Source organism: Hemitrygon akajei, chromosome 26 (assembly GCF_048418815.1).
Source record: "Hemitrygon akajei chromosome 26, sHemAka1.3, whole genome shotgun sequence".
Lineage (NCBI taxonomy): Eukaryota > Metazoa > Chordata > Chondrichthyes > Myliobatiformes > Dasyatidae > Hemitrygon > Hemitrygon akajei.
Window position 1 is genome coordinate 4427366 of NC_133149.1, and position 21401 is coordinate 4448766.

Below are 21401 nucleotides of genomic sequence, written 5' to 3' on the forward strand. Positions count from 1 at the left end.
CAAACAGAATGATACAATCTGAAATTATCACTCTCTAACGACAGTCGCACAAACAGAACGATACAATCAGAAATTATCTCTCCCCACAGACAGTCACACAAACAGAACGATACAACCTGAAATTATCACTCTTTAATGACAGTCACACAAACAGAACAATACAGTCTGAAATTATCACTCTCCACAGGCAGTCACACAAACAGTATGATACAATCTGAAATTATCACTCTCTAACGACAGTCGAACAAACAGAATGATAAAACCTGAAATTATCACTCTCCACAGAAAGTCACACAAACAGAATGATAAAAACTGAAATTATCACTCTCCACATACAGTCACACAAACAGAACGATACAATCTGAAATTATCACTCTCCACAGACAGTCACACAAACAGAATGATACAATCTGAAATTATCACTGTCTAACGACAGTCGCACAAACACAATGATACAATCTGAAATTATCACTCTCTAATGACAGTCACACAAACAGAACAATACAGTCTGAAATTATCACTCTCCACAGGCAGTCACACAAACAGAACGATACAATCTGAAATTATCACTCTCCACAGACAGTTACACAAAGAAAATGATACAATCTGAAAATATTATTCTACACAGACTATCACACAGAATGATATAATCTGAAATTATCACTCTCCACAGACAGTCAGACAAACAGAACGATACAGTCTGAAATTATCACTCTCCAGAGACAGTCACACAAACAGAACGATACAATCTCAAATTATCACTCTTTAATAACAGTCACACAAACAGAACAATACAGTCTGAAATTATCACTCTCCACAGGCAGTCACACAAACAGAATGATACAATCTGAAATTATCACTCTAACGACAGTCGAACAAACAGAATGATAAAACCTGAAATTATCAATCTCCACAGAAAGTCACACAAACAGAATGATAAAAACTGAAATTATCACTATCCACATACAGTCACACAAACAGAACGATACAATCTGAAATTATCACTCTCCACAGACAGTCACACAAACAGAATGATACAATCTGAAATTATCACTGTCTAACGACAGTCGCACAAACACAATGATACAATCTGAAATTATCACTCTCTAATGACAGTCACACAAACAGAACAATACAGTCTGAAATTATCACTCTCCACAGGCAGTCACACAAACAGAACGATACAATCTGAAATTATCACTCTCCACAGACAGTTACACAAAGAAAATGATACAATCTGAAAATATTATTCTACACAGACTATCACACAGAATGATATAATCTGAAATTATCACTCTCCACAGACAGTCACAGAAACAGAACGATACAGTCTGAAATTATCACTCTCCAGAGACAGTCACACAAACAGAACGATACAATCTCAAATTATCACTCTTTAATAACAGTCACACAAACAGAACAATACAGTCTGAAATTATCACTCTCCACAGGCAGTCACACAAACAGAATGATACAATCTGAAATTATCACTCTCCACAGAAAGTCACACAAACAGAACGACACAATCTGAAAATATCACTCTCTAGCGACAGTCGCACAAACAGAACGATACAATCTCAAATTATCACTCTTTAATGACAGTCACACAAACAGAACAATACAGTCTGAAATTATCACTCTCCACAGGCAGTCACACAAACAGAATGATACAATCTGAAATTATCACTCTAACGACAGTCGAACAAACAGAATGATAAAACCTGAAATTATCACTCTCCACAGAAAGTCACACAAACAGAATGATAAAAACTGAAATTATCACTATCCACATACAGTCACACAAACAGAACGATACAATCTGAAATTATCACTCTCCACAGACAGTCACACAAACAGAATGATACAATCTGAAATTATCACTGTCTAACGACAGTCGCACAAACACAATGATACAATCTGAAATTATCACTCTCTAATGACAGTCACACAAACAGAACAATACAGTCTGAAATTATCACTCTCCACAGGCAGTCACACAAAGAACGATACAATCTGAAATTATCACTCTCCACAGAAAGTCACACAAACAGAACGACACAATCTGAAAATATCACTCTAACGACAGTCGCACAAACAGAACGATACAATCTGAAATTATCTCTCTCCACAGAAAGTCACACAAACAGAACGACACAATCTGAAATTGTTATGCTCCACAGACAGTCACAGAAACAGAACGATACAATCTCAAATTATCACTCTCCACAGACAGTCACACAAACAGAGTGATTCAATTCTAAATTATCACTCTCTAACGACAGTCGCAAAAACAGAACGATAGAATCACAAATTAACACTCTCCACAGACAGTCACACAAACAGAACGATACAACCTGAAATTATCACTGTTTAATGACAGTCACACAAACAGAACGATACAATCTGAAATTATCACACTCCACAGGCAGTCACACAAACAGAATGATACAATCTGAAATTATGACTCTCCACAGACAGTCACACAAACAGAGCGATTCAATCTGAAATTATCACTCTCTAACGACAGTCGCACAAACAGAATGATACAATCTGAAATTATAACTCTCCAACGACAGTCGCACAAACAGAACGATACAGTCTGAAATTATCACTCTCCACAGACAGTCATACAAACAGAACGATACAATCTCAAATTATCACTCTCCACAGACAGTCACACAAACAGAATGATACAATCTGAAATTATCACTCTCTAACATTCGCACAAACAGAACGATACAATCTGAAATTGTTATGCTCCACAGACAGTCACAGAAACAGAACGATACAGTCTGAAATTATCACTCTCCACAGACAGTCATACAAACAGTACAATACAATCTGAAATTATCACTCTCCAGAGACAGTCACACTAACAGAAAGATACAATCTGAAATTATCACTCTCCACAGACAGTCACAGAAACAGAACGATACAGTCTGAAATTATCACTCTCCACAGAAAGTCACACAAACAGAACGACACAATCTCAAATTATCACTCTTTAACGACAGTCACACAAACAGAACGATACAATCTCAAATTATCACTCTTTAATGACAGTCACACAAACAAAACAATACAGTCTGAAATTATCACTCTCCACAGGCAGTCACACAAACAGAATGATACAATCTGAAATTATCACTCTCCACACACAGTCACACAAACAGAGTGATTCAATCTGAAATTATCACTCTCTAACGACAGTCGCACAAGCAGAACGATACAATCTCAAATTATCACTCTCCACAGACAGTCACACAAACAGAGTGATTCAATTCTAAATTATCACTCTCTAACGACCGTCGCACAAACAGAACGATAGAATCACAAATTATCACTCTCCACAGACAGTCACACAAACAGAACGATACAACCTGAAATTATCACTGTTTAATGACAGTCACACAAACAGAACGATACAATCTGAAATTATCACACTCCACAGGCAGTCACACAAACAGAATGATACAATCTGAAATTATCACTCTCCACAGACAGTCACACAAACAGAGCGATTCAATCTGAAATTATCACTCTCTAACGACAGTCGCACAAACAGAATGATACAATCTGAAATTATAACTCTCCAACGACAGTCGCACAAACAGAACGATACAGTCTGAAATTATCACTCTCCACAGACAGTCATACAAACAGAACGATACAATCTCAAATTATCACTCCACAGACAGTCACACAAACAGAATGATACACTGAAATTATCACTCTCTAACATTCGCACAAACAGAACGATACAATCTGAAATTGTTATGCTCCACAGACAGTCACAGAAACAGAACGATACAATCTCAAATTATCACTCTCCACAGACAGTCACACAAACAGAGTGATTCAATTCTAAATTATCACTCTCTAACGACAGTCGCACAAACAGAACGATACAACCTGAAATTATCACTGTTTAATGACAGTCACACAAACAGAACGATACAATCTGAAATTATCACACTCCACAGGCAGTCGCACAAACAGAACGATACAATCTCAAATTATCACTCTTTAATGACAGTCACACAAACAGAACAATACAGTGTGAAATTATCACTCTCCACAGACAGTCACACAAACAGAACGATACAATCTCAAATTATCACTCTTTAATGACAGTCACACAAACAGAACAATACAGTCTGAAATAATCACTCTCCACAGGCAGTCACACAAACAGAATTATACAATCTGAAATTATCACTGTCTAACGACAGTCGCACAAACAGAATGATACAGTCTGAAATTATCACTCTCTAACGACAGTCGCACAAACAAAACGATACAATCTCAAATTATCACTCTTTAATGACAGTCACACAAACAGAACAATACAGTCTGAAATTATCACTCTCCACAGGCAGTCACACAAACAGAATGATACAATCTGAAATTATCACTCTCTAACGACAGTCGCACAAACAGAACGATACAATCAGAAATTATCTCTCCCCACAGACAGTCACACAAACAGAACGATACAACCTGAAATTATCACTCTTTAATGACAGTCACACAAACAGAACAATACAGTCTGAAATTATCACTCTCCACAGGCAGTCACACAAACAGTATGATACAATCTGAAATTATCACTCTCTAACGACAGTCGAACAAACAGAATGATAAAACCTGAAATTATCACTCTCCACAGAAAGTCACACAAACAGAATGATAAAAACTGAAATTATCACTCTCCACATACAGTCACACAAACAGAACGATACAGTCTGAAATTATCACTCTCCAGAGACAGTCACACAAACAGAACGATACAATCTCAAATTATCACTCTTTAATGACAGTCACACAAACAGAACAATACAGTCTGAAATTATCACTCTCCGCAGGCAGTCACACAAACAGAATGATACAATCTGAAATTATCACTCTCCACAGAAAGTCACACAAACAGAACGACACAATCTGAAAATATCACTCTCTAACGACAGTCGCACAAACAGAACGATACAATCTCAAATTATCACTCTTTAATGACAGTCACACAAACAGAACAATACAGTCTGAAATTATTACTCTCCACAGGCAGTCACACAAACAGAATGATACAATCTGAAATTATCACTCTAACGACAGTCGAACAAACAGAATGATAAAACCTGAAATTATCAATCTCCACAGAAAGTCACACAAACAGAATGATAAAAACTGAAATTATCACTATCCACATACAGTCACACAAACAGAACGATACAATCTGAAATTATCACTCTCCACAGACAGTCACACAAACAGAATGATACAATCTGAAATTATCACTGTCTAACGACAGTCGCACAAACACAATGATACAATCTGAAATTATCACTCTCTAATGACAGTCACACAAACAGAACAATACAGTCTGAAATTATCACTCTCCACAGGCAGTCACACAAACAGAACGATACAATCTGAAATTATCACTCTCCACAGAAAGTTACACAAAGAAAATGATACAATCTGAAAATATTATTCTACACAGACTATCACACAGAATGATATAATCTGAAATTATCACTCTCCACAGACAGTCACACAAACAGAACGATACAGTCTGAAATTATCACTCTCCAGAGACAGTCACACAAACAGAACGATACAATCTCAAATTATCACTCTTTAATAACAGTCACACAAACAGAACAATACAGTCTGAAATTATCACTCTCCACAGGCAGTCACACAAACAGAATGATACAATCTGAAATTATCACTCTAACGACAGTCGAACAAACAGAATGATAAAACCTGAAATTATCAATCTCCACAGAAAGTCACACAAACAGAATGATAAAAACTGAAATTATCACTATCCACATACAGTCACACAAACAGAACGATACAATCTGAAATTATCACTCTCCACAGACAGTCACACAAACAGAATGATACAATCTGAAATTATCACTGTCTAACGACAGTCGCACAAACACAATGATACAATCTGAAATTATCACTCTCTAATGACAGTCACACAAACAGAACAATACAGTCTGAAATTATCACTCTCCACAGGCAGTCACACAAACAGAACGATACAATCTGAAATTATCACTCTCCACAGACAGTTACACAAAGAAAATGATACAATCTGAAAATATTATTCTACACAGACTATCACACAGAATGATATAATCTGAAATTATCACTCTCCACAGACAGTCACAGAAACAGAACGATACAGTCTGAAATTATCACTCTCCAGAGACAGTCACACAAACAGAACGATACAATCTCAAATTATCACTCTTTAATAACAGTCACACAAACAGAACAATACAGTCTGAAATTATCACTCTCCACAGGCAGTCACACAAACAGAATGATACAATCTGAAATTATCACTCTCCACAGAAAGTCACACAAACAGAACGACACAATCTGAAAATATCACTCTCTAGCGACAGTCGCACAAACAGAACGATACAATCTCAAATTATCACTCTTTAATGACAGTCACACAAACAGAACAATACAGTCTGAAATTATCACTCTCCACAGGCAGTCACACAAACAGAATGATACAATCTGAAATTATCACTCTAACGACAGTCGAACAAACAGAATGATAAAACCTGAAATTATCACTCTCCACAGAAAGTCACACAAACAGAATGATAAAAACTGAAATTATCACTATCCACATACAGTCACACAAACAGAACGATACAATCTGAAATTATCACTCTCCACAGACAGTCACACAAACAGAATGATACAATCTGAAATTATCACTGTCTAACGACAGTCGCACAAACACAATGATACAATCTGAAATTATCACTCTCTAATGACAGTCACACAAACAGAACAATACAGTCTGAAATTATCACTCTCCACAGGCAGTCACACAAAGAACGATACAATCTGAAATTATCACTCTCCACAGAAAGTCACACAAACAGAACGACACAATCTGAAAATATCACTCTAACGACAGTCGCACAAACAGAACGATACAATCTGAAATTATCTCTCTCCACAGAAAGTCACACAAACAGAACGACACAATCTGAAATTGTTATGCTCCACAGACAGTCACAGAAACAGAACGATACAATCTCAAATTATCACTCTCCACAGACAGTCACACAAACAGAGTGATTCAATTCTAAATTATCACTCTCTAACGACAGTCGCAAAAACAGAACGATAGAATCACAAATTAACACTCTCCACAGACAGTCACACAAACAGAACGATACAACCTGAAATTATCACTGTTTAATGACAGTCACACAAACAGAACGATACAATCTGAAATTATCACACTCCACAGGCAGTCACACAAACAGAATGATACAATCTGAAATTATGACTCTCCACAGACAGTCACACAAACAGAGCGATTCAATCTGAAATTATCACTCTCTAACGACAGTCGCACAAACAGAATGATACAATCTGAAATTATAACTCTCCAACGACAGTCGCACAAACAGAACGATACAGTCTGAAATTATCACTCTCCACAGACAGTCATACAAACAGAACGATACAATCTCAAATTATCACTCTCCACAGACAGTCACACAAACAGAATGATACAATCTGAAATTATCACTCTCTAACATTCGCACAAACAGAACGATACAATCTGAAATTGTTATGCTCCACAGACAGTCACAGAAACAGAACGATACAGTCTGAAATTATCACTCTCCACAGACAGTCATACAAACAGTACAATACAATCTGAAATTATCACTCTCCAGAGACAGTCACACTAACAGAAAGATACAATCTGAAATTATCACTCTCCACAGACAGTCACAGAAACAGAACGATACAGTCTGAAATTATCACTCTCCACAGAAAGTCACACAAACAGAACGACACAATCTCAAATTATCACTCTTTAACGACAGTCACACAAACAGAACGATACAATCTCAAATTATCACTCTTTAATGACAGTCACACAAACAAAACAATACAGTCTGAAATTATCACTCTCCACAGGCAGTCACACAAACAGAATGATACAATCTGAAATTATCACTCTCCACACACAGTCACACAAACAGAGTGATTCAATCTGAAATTATCACTCTCTAACGACAGTCGCACAAGCAGAACGATACAATCTCAAATTATCACTCTCCACAGACAGTCACACAAACAGAGTGATTCAATTCTAAATTATCACTCTCTAACGACCGTCGCACAAACAGAACGATAGAATCACAAATTATCACTCTCCACAGACAGTCACACAAACAGAACGATACAACCTGAAATTATCACTGTTTAATGACAGTCACACAAACAGAACGATACAATCTGAAATTATCACACTCCACAGGCAGTCACACAAACAGAATGATACAATCTGAAATTATCACTCTCCACAGACAGTCACACAAACAGAGCGATTCAATCTGAAATTATCACTCTCTAACGACAGTCGCACAAACAGAATGATACAATCTGAAATTATAACTCTCCAACGACAGTCGCACAAACAGAACGATACAGTCTGAAATTATCACTCTCCACAGACAGTCATACAAACAGAACGAGACAATCTCAAATTATCACTCCACAGACAGTCACACAAACAGAATGATACACTGAAATTATCACTCTCTAACATTCGCACAAACAGAACGATACAATCTGAAATTGTTATGCTCCACAGACAGTCACAGAAACAGAACGATACAATCTCAAATTATCACTCTCCACAGACAGTCACACAAACAGAGTGATTCAATTCTAAATTATCACTCTCTAACGACAGTCGCACAAACAGAACGATACAACCTGAAATTATCACTGTTTAATGACAGTCACACAAACAGAACGATACAATCTGAAATTATCACACTCCACAGGCAGTCGCACAAACAGAACGATACAATCTCAAATTATCACTCTCCACAGAAAGTCACACAAACAGAACGACACAATCTGAAAATATCACTCTCTAACGACAGTCGCACAAACAGAACGATACAATCTCAAATTATCACTCTTTAATGACAGTCACACAAACAGAACAATACAGTCTGAAATTATCACTCTCCACAGGCAGTCACACAAACAGAATGATACAATCTGAAATTATCACTCTAACGACAGTCGAACAAACAGAATGATAAAACCTGAAATTATCACTCTCCACAGAAAGTCACACAAACAGAATGATAAAAACTGAAATTATCACTATCCACATACAGTCACACAAACAGAACGATACAATCTGAAATTATCACTCTCCACAGACAGTCACACAAACAGAGTGATTCAATCTGAAATTATCACTCTCTAACGACAGTCGCACAAACAGAACGATACAATCTGAAATTATCTCTCCCCACAGACAGTCACACAAACAGAGTGATTCAATCTGAAATTATCACTCTCTCACGACAGTCGCACAAGCAGAACGATACAATCTGAAATTATCACTCTCCACAGACAGTCACACAAACAGTGATTCAATTCTAAATTATCACTCTCTAACGACAGTCGCACAAACAGAACGATAGAATCACAAATTATCACTCTCCACAGACACACACAAACAGAACGATACAACCTGAAATTATCACTGTTTAATGACAGTCACACAAACAGAACGATACAATCTGAAATTATCACACTCCACAGGCAGTCACACAAACAGAATGATACAATCTGAAATTATGACTCTCCACAGACAGTCACACAAACAGAGCGATTCAATCTGAAATTATCACTCTCTAACGACAGTCGCACAAACAGAATGATACAATCTGAAATTATAACTCTCCAACGACAGTCGCACAAACAGAACGATACAGTCTGAAATTATCACTCTCCACAGACAGTCATACAAACAGAACGATACAATCTCAAATTATCACTCTCCACAGACAGTCACACAAACAGAATGATACAATCTGAAATTATCACTCTCTAACATTCGCACAAACAGAACGATACAATCTGAAATTGTTATGCTCCACAGACAGTCACAGAAACAGAACGATACAGTCTGAAATTATCACTCTCCACAGACAGTCATACAAACAGTACAATACAATCTGAAATTATCACTCTCCAGAGACAGTCACACTAACAGAAAGATACAATCTGAAATTATCACTCTCCACAGACAGTCACACAAACAGAGTGATTCAATTCTAAATTATCACTCTCTAACGACAGTCGCACAAACAGAACGATACAACCTGAAATTATCACTGTTTAATGACAGTCACACAAACAGAACGATACAATCTGAAATTATCACACTCCACAGGCAGTCGCACAAACAGAACGATACAATCTCAAATTATCACTCTCCACAGAAAGTCACACAAACAGAACGACACAATCTGAAAATATCACTCTCTAACGACAGTCGCACAAACAGAACGATACAATCTCAAATTATCACTCTTTAATGACAGTCACACAAACAGAACAATACAGTCTGAAATTATCACTCTCCACAGGCAGTCACACAAACAGAATGATACAATCTGAAATTATCACTCTAACGACAGTCGAACAAACAGAATGATAAAACCTGAAATTATCACTCTCCACAGAAAGTCACACAAACAGAATGATAAAAACTGAAATTATCACTATCCACATACAGTCACACAAACAGAACGATACAATCTGAAATTATCACTCTCCACAGACAGTCACACAAACAGAATGATACAATCTGAAATTATCACTGTCTAACGACAGTCGCACAAACACAATGATACAATCTGAAATTATCACTCTCTAATGACAGTCACACAAACAGAACAATACAGTCTGAAATTTTCACTCTCCACAGGCAGTCACACAAACAGAACGATACAATCTGAAATTGTTATGCTCCACAGACAGTCACAGAAACAGAACGATACAGTCTGAAATTATCACTCTCCACAGACAGTCATACAAACAGTACAATACAATCTGAAATTATCACTCTCCAGAGACAGTCACACTAACAGAAAGATACAATCTGAAATTATCACTCTCCACAGACAGTCACAGAAACAGAACGATACAGTCTGAAATTATCACTCTCCACAGAAAGTCACACAAACAGAACGACACAATCTCAAATTATCACTCTTTAACGACAGTCACACAAACAGAACGATACAATCTCAAATTATCACTCTTTAATGACAGTCACACAAACAAAACAATACAGTCTGAAATTATCACTCTCCACAGGCAGTCACACAAACAGAATGATACAATCTGAAATTATCACTCTCCACACACAGTCACACAAACAGAGTGATTCAATCTGAAATTATCACTCTCTAACGACAGTCGCACAAGCAGAACGATACAATCTCAAATTATCACTCTCCACAGACAGTCACACAAACAGAGTGATTCAATTCTAAATTATCACTCTCTAACGACCGTCGCACAAACAGAACGATAGAATCACAAATTATCACTCTCCACAGACAGTCACACAAACAGAACGATACAACCTGAAATTATCACTGTTTAATGACAGTCACACAAACAGAACGATACAATCTGAAATTATCACACTCCACAGGCAGTCACACAAACAGAATGATACAATCTGAAATTATCACTCTCCACAGACAGTCACACAAACAGAGCGATTCAATCTGAAATTATCACTCTCTAACGACAGTCGCACAAACAGAATGATACAATCTGAAATTATAACTCTCCAACGACAGTCGCACAAACAGAACGATACAGTCTGAAATTATCACTCTCCACAGACAGTCATACAAACAGAACGAGACAATCTCAAATTATCACTCCACAGACAGTCACACAAACAGAATGATACACTGAAATTATCACTCTCTAACATTCGCACAAACAGAACGATACAATCTGAAATTGTTATGCTCCACAGACAGTCACAGAAACAGAACGATACAATCTCAAATTATCACTCTCCACAGACAGTCACACAAACAGAGTGATTCAATTCTAAATTATCACTCTCTAACGACAGTCGCACAAACAGAACGATACAACCTGAAATTATCACTGTTTAATGACAGTCACACAAACAGAACGATACAATCTGAAATTATCACACTCCACAGGCAGTCGCACAAACAGAACGATACAATCTCAAATTATCACTCTCCACAGAAAGTCACACAAACAGAACGACACAATCTGAAAATATCACTCTCTAACGACAGTCGCACAAACAGAACGATACAATCTCAAATTATCACTCTTTAATGACAGTCACACAAACAGAACAATACAGTCTGAAATTATCACTCTCCACAGGCAGTCACACAAACAGAATGATACAATCTGAAATTATCACTCTAACGACAGTCGAACAAACAGAATGATAAAACCTGAAATTATCACTCTCCACAGAAAGTCACACAAACAGAATGATAAAAACTGAAATTATCACTATCCACATACAGTCACACAAACAGAACGATACAATCTGAAATTATCACTCTCCACAGACAGTCACACAAACAGAGTGATTCAATCTGAAATTATCACTCTCTAACGACAGTCGCACAAACAGAACGATACAATCTGAAATTATCTCTCCCCACAGACAGTCACACAAACAGAGTGATTCAATCTGAAATTATCACTCTCTCACGACAGTCGCACAAGCAGAACGATACAATCTGAAATTATCACTCTCCACAGACAGTCACACAAACAGTGATTCAATTCTAAATTATCACTCTCTAACGACAGTCGCACAAACAGAACGATAGAATCACAAATTATCACTCTCCACAGACACACACAAACAGAACGATACAACCTGAAATTATCACTGTTTAATGACAGTCACACAAACAGAACGATACAATCTGAAATTATCACACTCCACAGGCAGTCACACAAACAGAATGATACAATCTGAAATTATGACTCTCCACAGACAGTCACACAAACAGAGCGATTCAATCTGAAATTATCACTCTCTAACGACAGTCGCACAAACAGAATGATACAATCTGAAATTATAACTCTCCAACGACAGTCGCACAAACAGAACGATACAGTCTGAAATTATCACTCTCCACAGACAGTCATACAAACAGAACGATACAATCTCAAATTATCACTCTCCACAGACAGTCACACAAACAGAATGATACAATCTGAAATTATCACTCTCTAACATTCGCACAAACAGAACGATACAATCTGAAATTGTTATGCTCCACAGACAGTCACAGAAACAGAACGATACAGTCTGAAATTATCACTCTCCACAGACAGTCATACAAACAGTACAATACAATCTGAAATTATCACTCTCCAGAGACAGTCACACTAACAGAAAGATACAATCTGAAATTATCACTCTCCACAGACAGTCACACAAACAGAGTGATTCAATTCTAAATTATCACTCTCTAACGACAGTCGCACAAACAGAACGATACAACCTGAAATTATCACTGTTTAATGACAGTCACACAAACAGAACGATACAATCTGAAATTATCACACTCCACAGGCAGTCGCACAAACAGAACGATACAATCTCAAATTATCACTCTCCACAGAAAGTCACACAAACAGAACGACACAATCTGAAAATATCACTCTCTAACGACAGTCGCACAAACAGAACGATACAATCTCAAATTATCACTCTTTAATGACAGTCACACAAACAGAACAATACAGTCTGAAATTATCACTCTCCACAGGCAGTCACACAAACAGAATGATACAATCTGAAATTATCACTCTAACGACAGTCGAACAAACAGAATGATAAAACCTGAAATTATCACTCTCCACAGAAAGTCACACAAACAGAATGATAAAAACTGAAATTATCACTATCCACATACAGTCACACAAACAGAACGATACAATCTGAAATTATCACTCTCCACAGACAGTCACACAAACAGAATGATACAATCTGAAATTATCACTGTCTAACGACAGTCGCACAAACACAATGATACAATCTGAAATTATCACTCTCTAATGACAGTCACACAAACAGAACAATACAGTCTGAAATTTTCACTCTCCACAGGCAGTCACACAAACAGAACGATACAATCTGAAATTATCACTCTCCACAGAAAGTCACACAAACAGAACGACACAATCTGAAAATATCACTCTAACGACAGTCGCACAAACAGAACGATACAATCTGAAATTATCTCTCTCCACAGAAAGTCACACAAACAGAACGACACAATCTGAAAATATCACTCTCTAACGACAGTCGCACAAACAGAACGATACAATCTCAAATTATCACTCTTTAATGACAGTCACACAAACAGAACATTACAGTCTGAAATTATCACTCTCCACAGACAGTCACACAAACAGAATGATACAATCTGAAATTATCACTCTCCACAGACAGTCACACAAAGAGCGATTCAATCTGAAATTATCACTCTCTAACGACAGTCGCACAAACAGAATGATACAATCTAAAATTATAACTCTCCAACGACAGTCGCACAAACAGAACGATACAGTCTGAAATTATCACTCTCCACAGACAGTCACAGAAACAGAACGATACAATCTCAAATTATCACTCTCCACAGACAGTCACACAAACAGAGTGATTCAATTCTAAATTATCACTCTCTAACGACAGTCGCACAAACAGAACGATACAACCTGAAATTATCACTGTTTAATGACAGTCACACAAACAGAACGATACAATCTGAAATTATCACACTCCACAGGCAGTCGCACAAACAGAACGATACAATCTCAAATTATCACTCTTTAATGACAGTCACACAAACAGAACAATACAGTCTGAAATTATCACTCTCCACAGACAGTCACACAAACAGAACGATACAATCTCAAATTATCACTCTTTAATGACAGTCACACAAACAGAACAATACAGTCTGAAATAATCACTCTCCACAGGCAGTCACACAAACAGAATTATACAATCTGAAATTATCACTCTCTAACGACAGTCGCACAAACAAAACGATACAATCTCAAATTATCACTCTTTAATGACAGTCACACAAACAGTACGATACAATCTGAAATTATCACTCTTTAATGACAGTCACACAAACAGAACGACACAATCTGAAAATATCACTCTCTAACGACAGTCGCACAAACAGAACGATACAATCTCAAATTATCACTCTTTAATGACAGTCACACAAACAGAACAATACAGTCTGAAATTATCACTCTCCACAGGCAGTCACACAAACAGAATGATACAATCTGAAATTATCACTCTCTAACGACAGTCGCACAAACAGAACGATACAATCAGAAATTATCTCTCCCCACAGTCAGTCACACAAACAGAACGATACAACCTGAAATTATCACTCTTTAATGACAGTCACACAAACAGAACAATACAGTCTGAAATTATCACTCTCCACAGGCAGTCACACAAACAGAATGATACAATCTGAAATTATCACTCTCCACAGAAAGTCACACAAACAGAACGACACAATCTGAAAATATCACTCTCTAACGACAGTCGCACAAACAGAACGATACAATCTCAAATTATCACTCTTTAATGACAGTCACACAAACAGAACAATACAGTCTGAAATTATCACTCTCCACAGGCAGTCACACAAACAGAATGATACAATCTGAAATTATCACTCTCCACACACAGTCACACAAACAGAGTGATTCAATCTGAAATTATCACTCTCTAACGACAGTCGCACAAGCAGAACGATACAATCTCAAATTATCACTCTCCACAGACAGTCACACAAACAGAGTGATTCAATTCTAAATTATCACTCTCTAACGACAGTCGCACAAACAGAACGATAGAATCACAAATTATCACTCTCCACAGACAGTCACACAAACAGAACGATACAACCTGAAATTATCACTGTTTAATGACAGTCACACAAACAGAACGATACAATCTGAAATTATCACACTCCACAGGCAGTCACACAAACAGAATGATACAATCTGAAATTATCACTCTCCACAGACAGTCACACAAACAGAGCGATTCAATCTGAAATTATCACTCTCTAACGACAGTCGCACAAACAGAATGATACAATCTGAAATTATAACTCTCCAACGACAGTCGCACAAACAGAACGATACAGTCTGAAATTATCACTCTCCACAGACAGTCATACAAACAGAACGATACAATCTCAAATTATCACTCCACAGACAGTCACACAAACAGAATGATACACTGAAATTATCACTCTCTAACATTCGCACAAACAGAAGGATACAATCTGAAATTGTTATGCTCCACAGACAGTCACAGAAACAGAACGATACAATCTCAAATTATCACTCTCCACAGACAGTCACACAAACAGAGTGATTCAATTCTAAATTATCACTCTCTAACGACAGTCGCACAAACAGAACGATACAACCTGAAATTATCACTGTTTAATGACAGTCACACAAACAGAACGATACAATCTGAAATTATCACACTCCACAGGCAGTCGCACAAACAGAACGATACAATCTCAAATTATCACTCTCCACAGAAAGTCACACAAACAGAACGACACAATCTGAAAATATCACTCTCTAACGACAGTCGCACAAACAGAACGATACAATCTCAAATTATCACTCTTTAATGACAGTCACACAAACAGAACAATACAGTCTGAAATTATCACTCTCCACAGGCAGTCACACAAACAGAATGATACAATCTGAAATTATCACTCTAACGACAGTCGAACAAACAGAATGATAAAACCTGAAATTATCACTCTCCACAGAAAGTCACACAAACAGAATGATAAAAACTGAAATTATCACTATCCACATACAGTCACACAAACAGAACGATACAATCTGAAATTATCACTCTCCACAGACAGTCACACAAACAGAATGATACAATCTGAAATTATCACTGTCTAACGACAGTCGCACAAACACAATGATACAATCTGAAATTATCACTCTCTAATGACAGTCACACAAACAGAACAATACAGTCTGAAATTTTCACTCTCCACAGGCAGTCACACAAACAGAACGATACAATCTGAAATTATCACTCTCCACAGAAAGTCACACAAACAGAACGACACAATCTGAAAATATCACTCTAACGACAGTCGCACAAACAGAACGATACAATCTGAAATTATCTCTCTCCACAGAAAGTCACACAAACAGAACGACACAATCTGAAAATATCACTCTCTAACGACAGTCGCACAAACAGAACGATACAATCTCAAATTATCACTCTTTAATGACAGTCACACAAACAGAACATTACAGTCTGAAATTATCACTCTCCACAGACAGTCACACAAACAGAATGATACAATCTGAAATTATCACTCTCCACAGACAGTCACACAAAGAGCGATTCAATCTGAAATTATCACTCTCTAACGACAGTCGCACAAACAGAATGATACAATCTAAAATTATAACTCTCCAACGACAGTCATACAAACAGAACGATACAATCTCAAATTATCACTCCACAGACAGTCACACAAACAGAATGATACAATCTGAAATTATCACTCTCTAACATTCGCACAAACAGAACGATACAATCTGAAATTGTTATGCTCCACAGACAGTCACAGAAACAGAACGATACAATCTCAAATTATCACTCTCCACAGAAAGTCACACAATCAGAACGACACAATCTGAAAATATCACTCTCTAACGACAGTCGCACAAACAGAACGATACAATCTCAAATTATCACTCTTTAATGACAGTCACACAAACAGAACAATACAGTCTGAAATTATCACTCTCCACAGGCAGTCACACAAACAGAATGATACAATCTGAAATTATCACTCTAACGACAGTCGAACAAACAGAATGATAAAACCTGAAATTATCACTCTCCACAGAAAGTCACACAAACAGAATGATAAAAACTGAAATTATCACTATCCACATACAGTCACACAAACAGAACGATACAATCTGAAATTATCACTCTCCACAGACAGTCACACAAACAGAATGATACAATCTGAAATTATCACTGTCTAACGACAGTCGCACAAACACAATGATACAATCTGAAATTATCACTCTCTAATGACAGTCACACAAACAGAACAATACAGTCTGAAATTATCACTCTCCACAGGCAGTCACACAAACAGAACGATACAATCTGAAATTATCACTCTCCACAGACAGTTACACAAAGAAAATGATACAATCTGAAAATATTATTCTACACAGACTATCACACAAACAGAATGATATAATCTGAAATTATCACTCTCCACAGACAGTCACAGAAACAGAACGATACAGTCTGAAATTATCACTCTCCAGAGACAGTCACACAAACAGAACGATACAATCTCAAATTATCACTCTTTAATGACAGTCACACAAACAGAACAATACAGTCTGAAATTATCACTCTCCACAGGCAGTCACACAAACAGAATGATACAATCTGAAATTATCACTCTCCACAGAAAGTCACACAAACAGAACGACACAATCTGAAAATATCACTCTCTAACGACAGTCGCACAAACAGAACGATACAATCTCAAATTATCACTCTTTAATGACAGTCACACAAACAGAACAATACAGTCTGAAATTATCACTCTCCACAGGCAGTCACACAAACAGAATGATACAATCTGAAATTATCACTCTAACGACAGTCGAACAAACAGAATGATAAAACCTGAAATTATCACTCTCCACATACAGTCACACAAACAGAACGATACAATCTGAAATTATCACTCTCCACAGACAGTCACACAAACAGAATGATACAATCTGAAATTATCACTGTCTAACGACAGTCGCACAAACACAATGATACAATCTGAAATTATCACTCTCTAATGACACACACAAACAGAACAATACAGTCTGAAATTATCACTCTCCACAGGCAGTCACACAAACAGAACGATACAGTCTGAAATTATCACTCTCCACAGGCAGTCACACAAACAGAATGATACAATCTCAAATTATCACTCTTTAATGACAGTCACACAAACAGAACAATACAGTCTGAAATTATCACTCTCCACAGGCAGTCACACAAACAGAACGATACAATCTGAAATTATCACACTCCACAGAAAGTCACACAAACAGAACGACACAATCTGAAAATATCACTCTAACGACAGTCGCACAAACAGAACGATACAATCTGAAATTATCTCTCTCCACAGAAAGTCACACAAACAGAACGACACAATCTGAAAATATCACTCTCTAACGACAGTCGCACAAACAGAACGATACAATCTCAAATTATCACTCTTTAATGACAGTCACACAAACAGAACATTACAGTCTGAAATTATCACTCTCCACAGACAGTCACACAAACAGAATGATACAATCTGAAATTATCACTCTCCACAGACAGTCACACAAACAGAACGACACAATCTGAAAATATCACTCTCTAACGACAGTCGCACAAACAGAACGATGCAATCTCAAATTATAACTCTCCAACGACAGTCGCACAAACAGAACGATACAGTCTGAAATTATCACTCTCTAACGACAGTCGCACAAACAGAACGATACAATCTGAAATTATCTCTCCCCACAGACAGTCACACAAACAGAGTGATTCAATCTGAAATTATCACTCTCTAACGACAGTCGCACAAGCAGAACGATACAATCTGAAATTATCACTCTCCACAGACAGTCACACAAACAGTGATTCAATTCTAAATTATCACTCTCTAACGACAGTCGCACAAACAGAACGATAGAATCACAAATTATCACTCTCCACAGACACACACAAACAGAACGATACAACCTGAAATTATCACTGTTTAATGACAGTCACACAAACAGAACGATACAATCTGAAATTATCACACTCCACAGGCAGTCACACAAACAGAATGATACAATCTGAAATTATGACTCTCCACAGACAGTCACACAAACAGAGCGATTCAATCTGAAATTATCACTCTCTAACGACAGTCGCACAAACAGAATGATACAATCTCAAATTATCACTCTTTAATGACAGTCACACAAACAGAACGATACAATCTCAAATTATCACTCTTTAATGACAGTCACACAAACAGAACAATACAGTCTGAAATAATCACTCTCCACAGGCAGTCACACAAACAGAATTATACAATCTGAAATTATCACTGTCTAACGACAGTCGCACAAACAGAATGATACAGTCTGAAATTATCACTCTCTAACGACAGTCGCACAAACAAAACGATACAATCTCAAATTATCACTCTTTAATGACAGTCACACAAACAGAACAATACAGTCTGAAATTATCACTCTCCACAGGCAGTCACACAAACAGAATGATACAATCTGAAATTATCACTCTCTAACGACAGTCGCACAAACAGAACGATACAATCAGAAATTATCTCTCCCCACAGACAGTCACACAAACAGAACGATACAACCTGAAATTATCACTCTTTAATGACAGTCACACAAACAGAACAATACAGTCTGAAATTATCACTCTCCACAGGCAGTCACACAAACAGTATGATACAATCTGAAATTATCACTCTCTAACGACAGTCGAACAAACAGAATGATAAAACCTGAAATTATCACTCTCCACAGAAAGTCACACAAACAGAATGATAAAAACTGAAATTATCACTCTCCACATACAGTCACACAAACAGAACGATACAGTCTGAAATTATCACTCTCCAGAGACAGTCACACAAACAGAACGATACAATCTCAAATTATCACTCTTTAATGACAGTCACACAAACAGAACAATACAGTCTGAAATTATCACTCTCCGCAGGCAGTCACACAAACAGAATGATACAATCTGAAATTATCACTCTCCACAGAAAGTCACACAAACAGAACGACACAATCTGAAAATATCACTCTCTAACGACAGTCGCACAAACAGAACGATACAATCTCAAATTATCACTCTTTAATGACAGTCACACAAACAGAACAATACAGTCTGAAATTATTACTCTCCACAGGCAGTCACACAAACAGAATGATACAATCTGAAATTATCACTCTAACGACAGTCGAACAAACAGAATGATAAAACCTGAAATTATCAATCTCCACAGAAAGTCACACAAACAGAATGATAAAAACTGAAATTATCACTATCCACATACAGTCACACAAACAGAACGATACAATCTGAAATTATCACTCTCCACAGACAGTCACACAAACAGAATGATACAATCTGAAATTATCACTGTCTAACGACAGTCGCACAAACACAATGATACAATCTGAAATTATCACTCTCTAATGACAGTCACACAAACAGAACAATACAGTCTGAAATTATCACTCTCCACAGGCAGTCACACAAACAGAACGATACAATCTGAAATTATCACTCTCCACAGACAGTTACACAAAGAAAA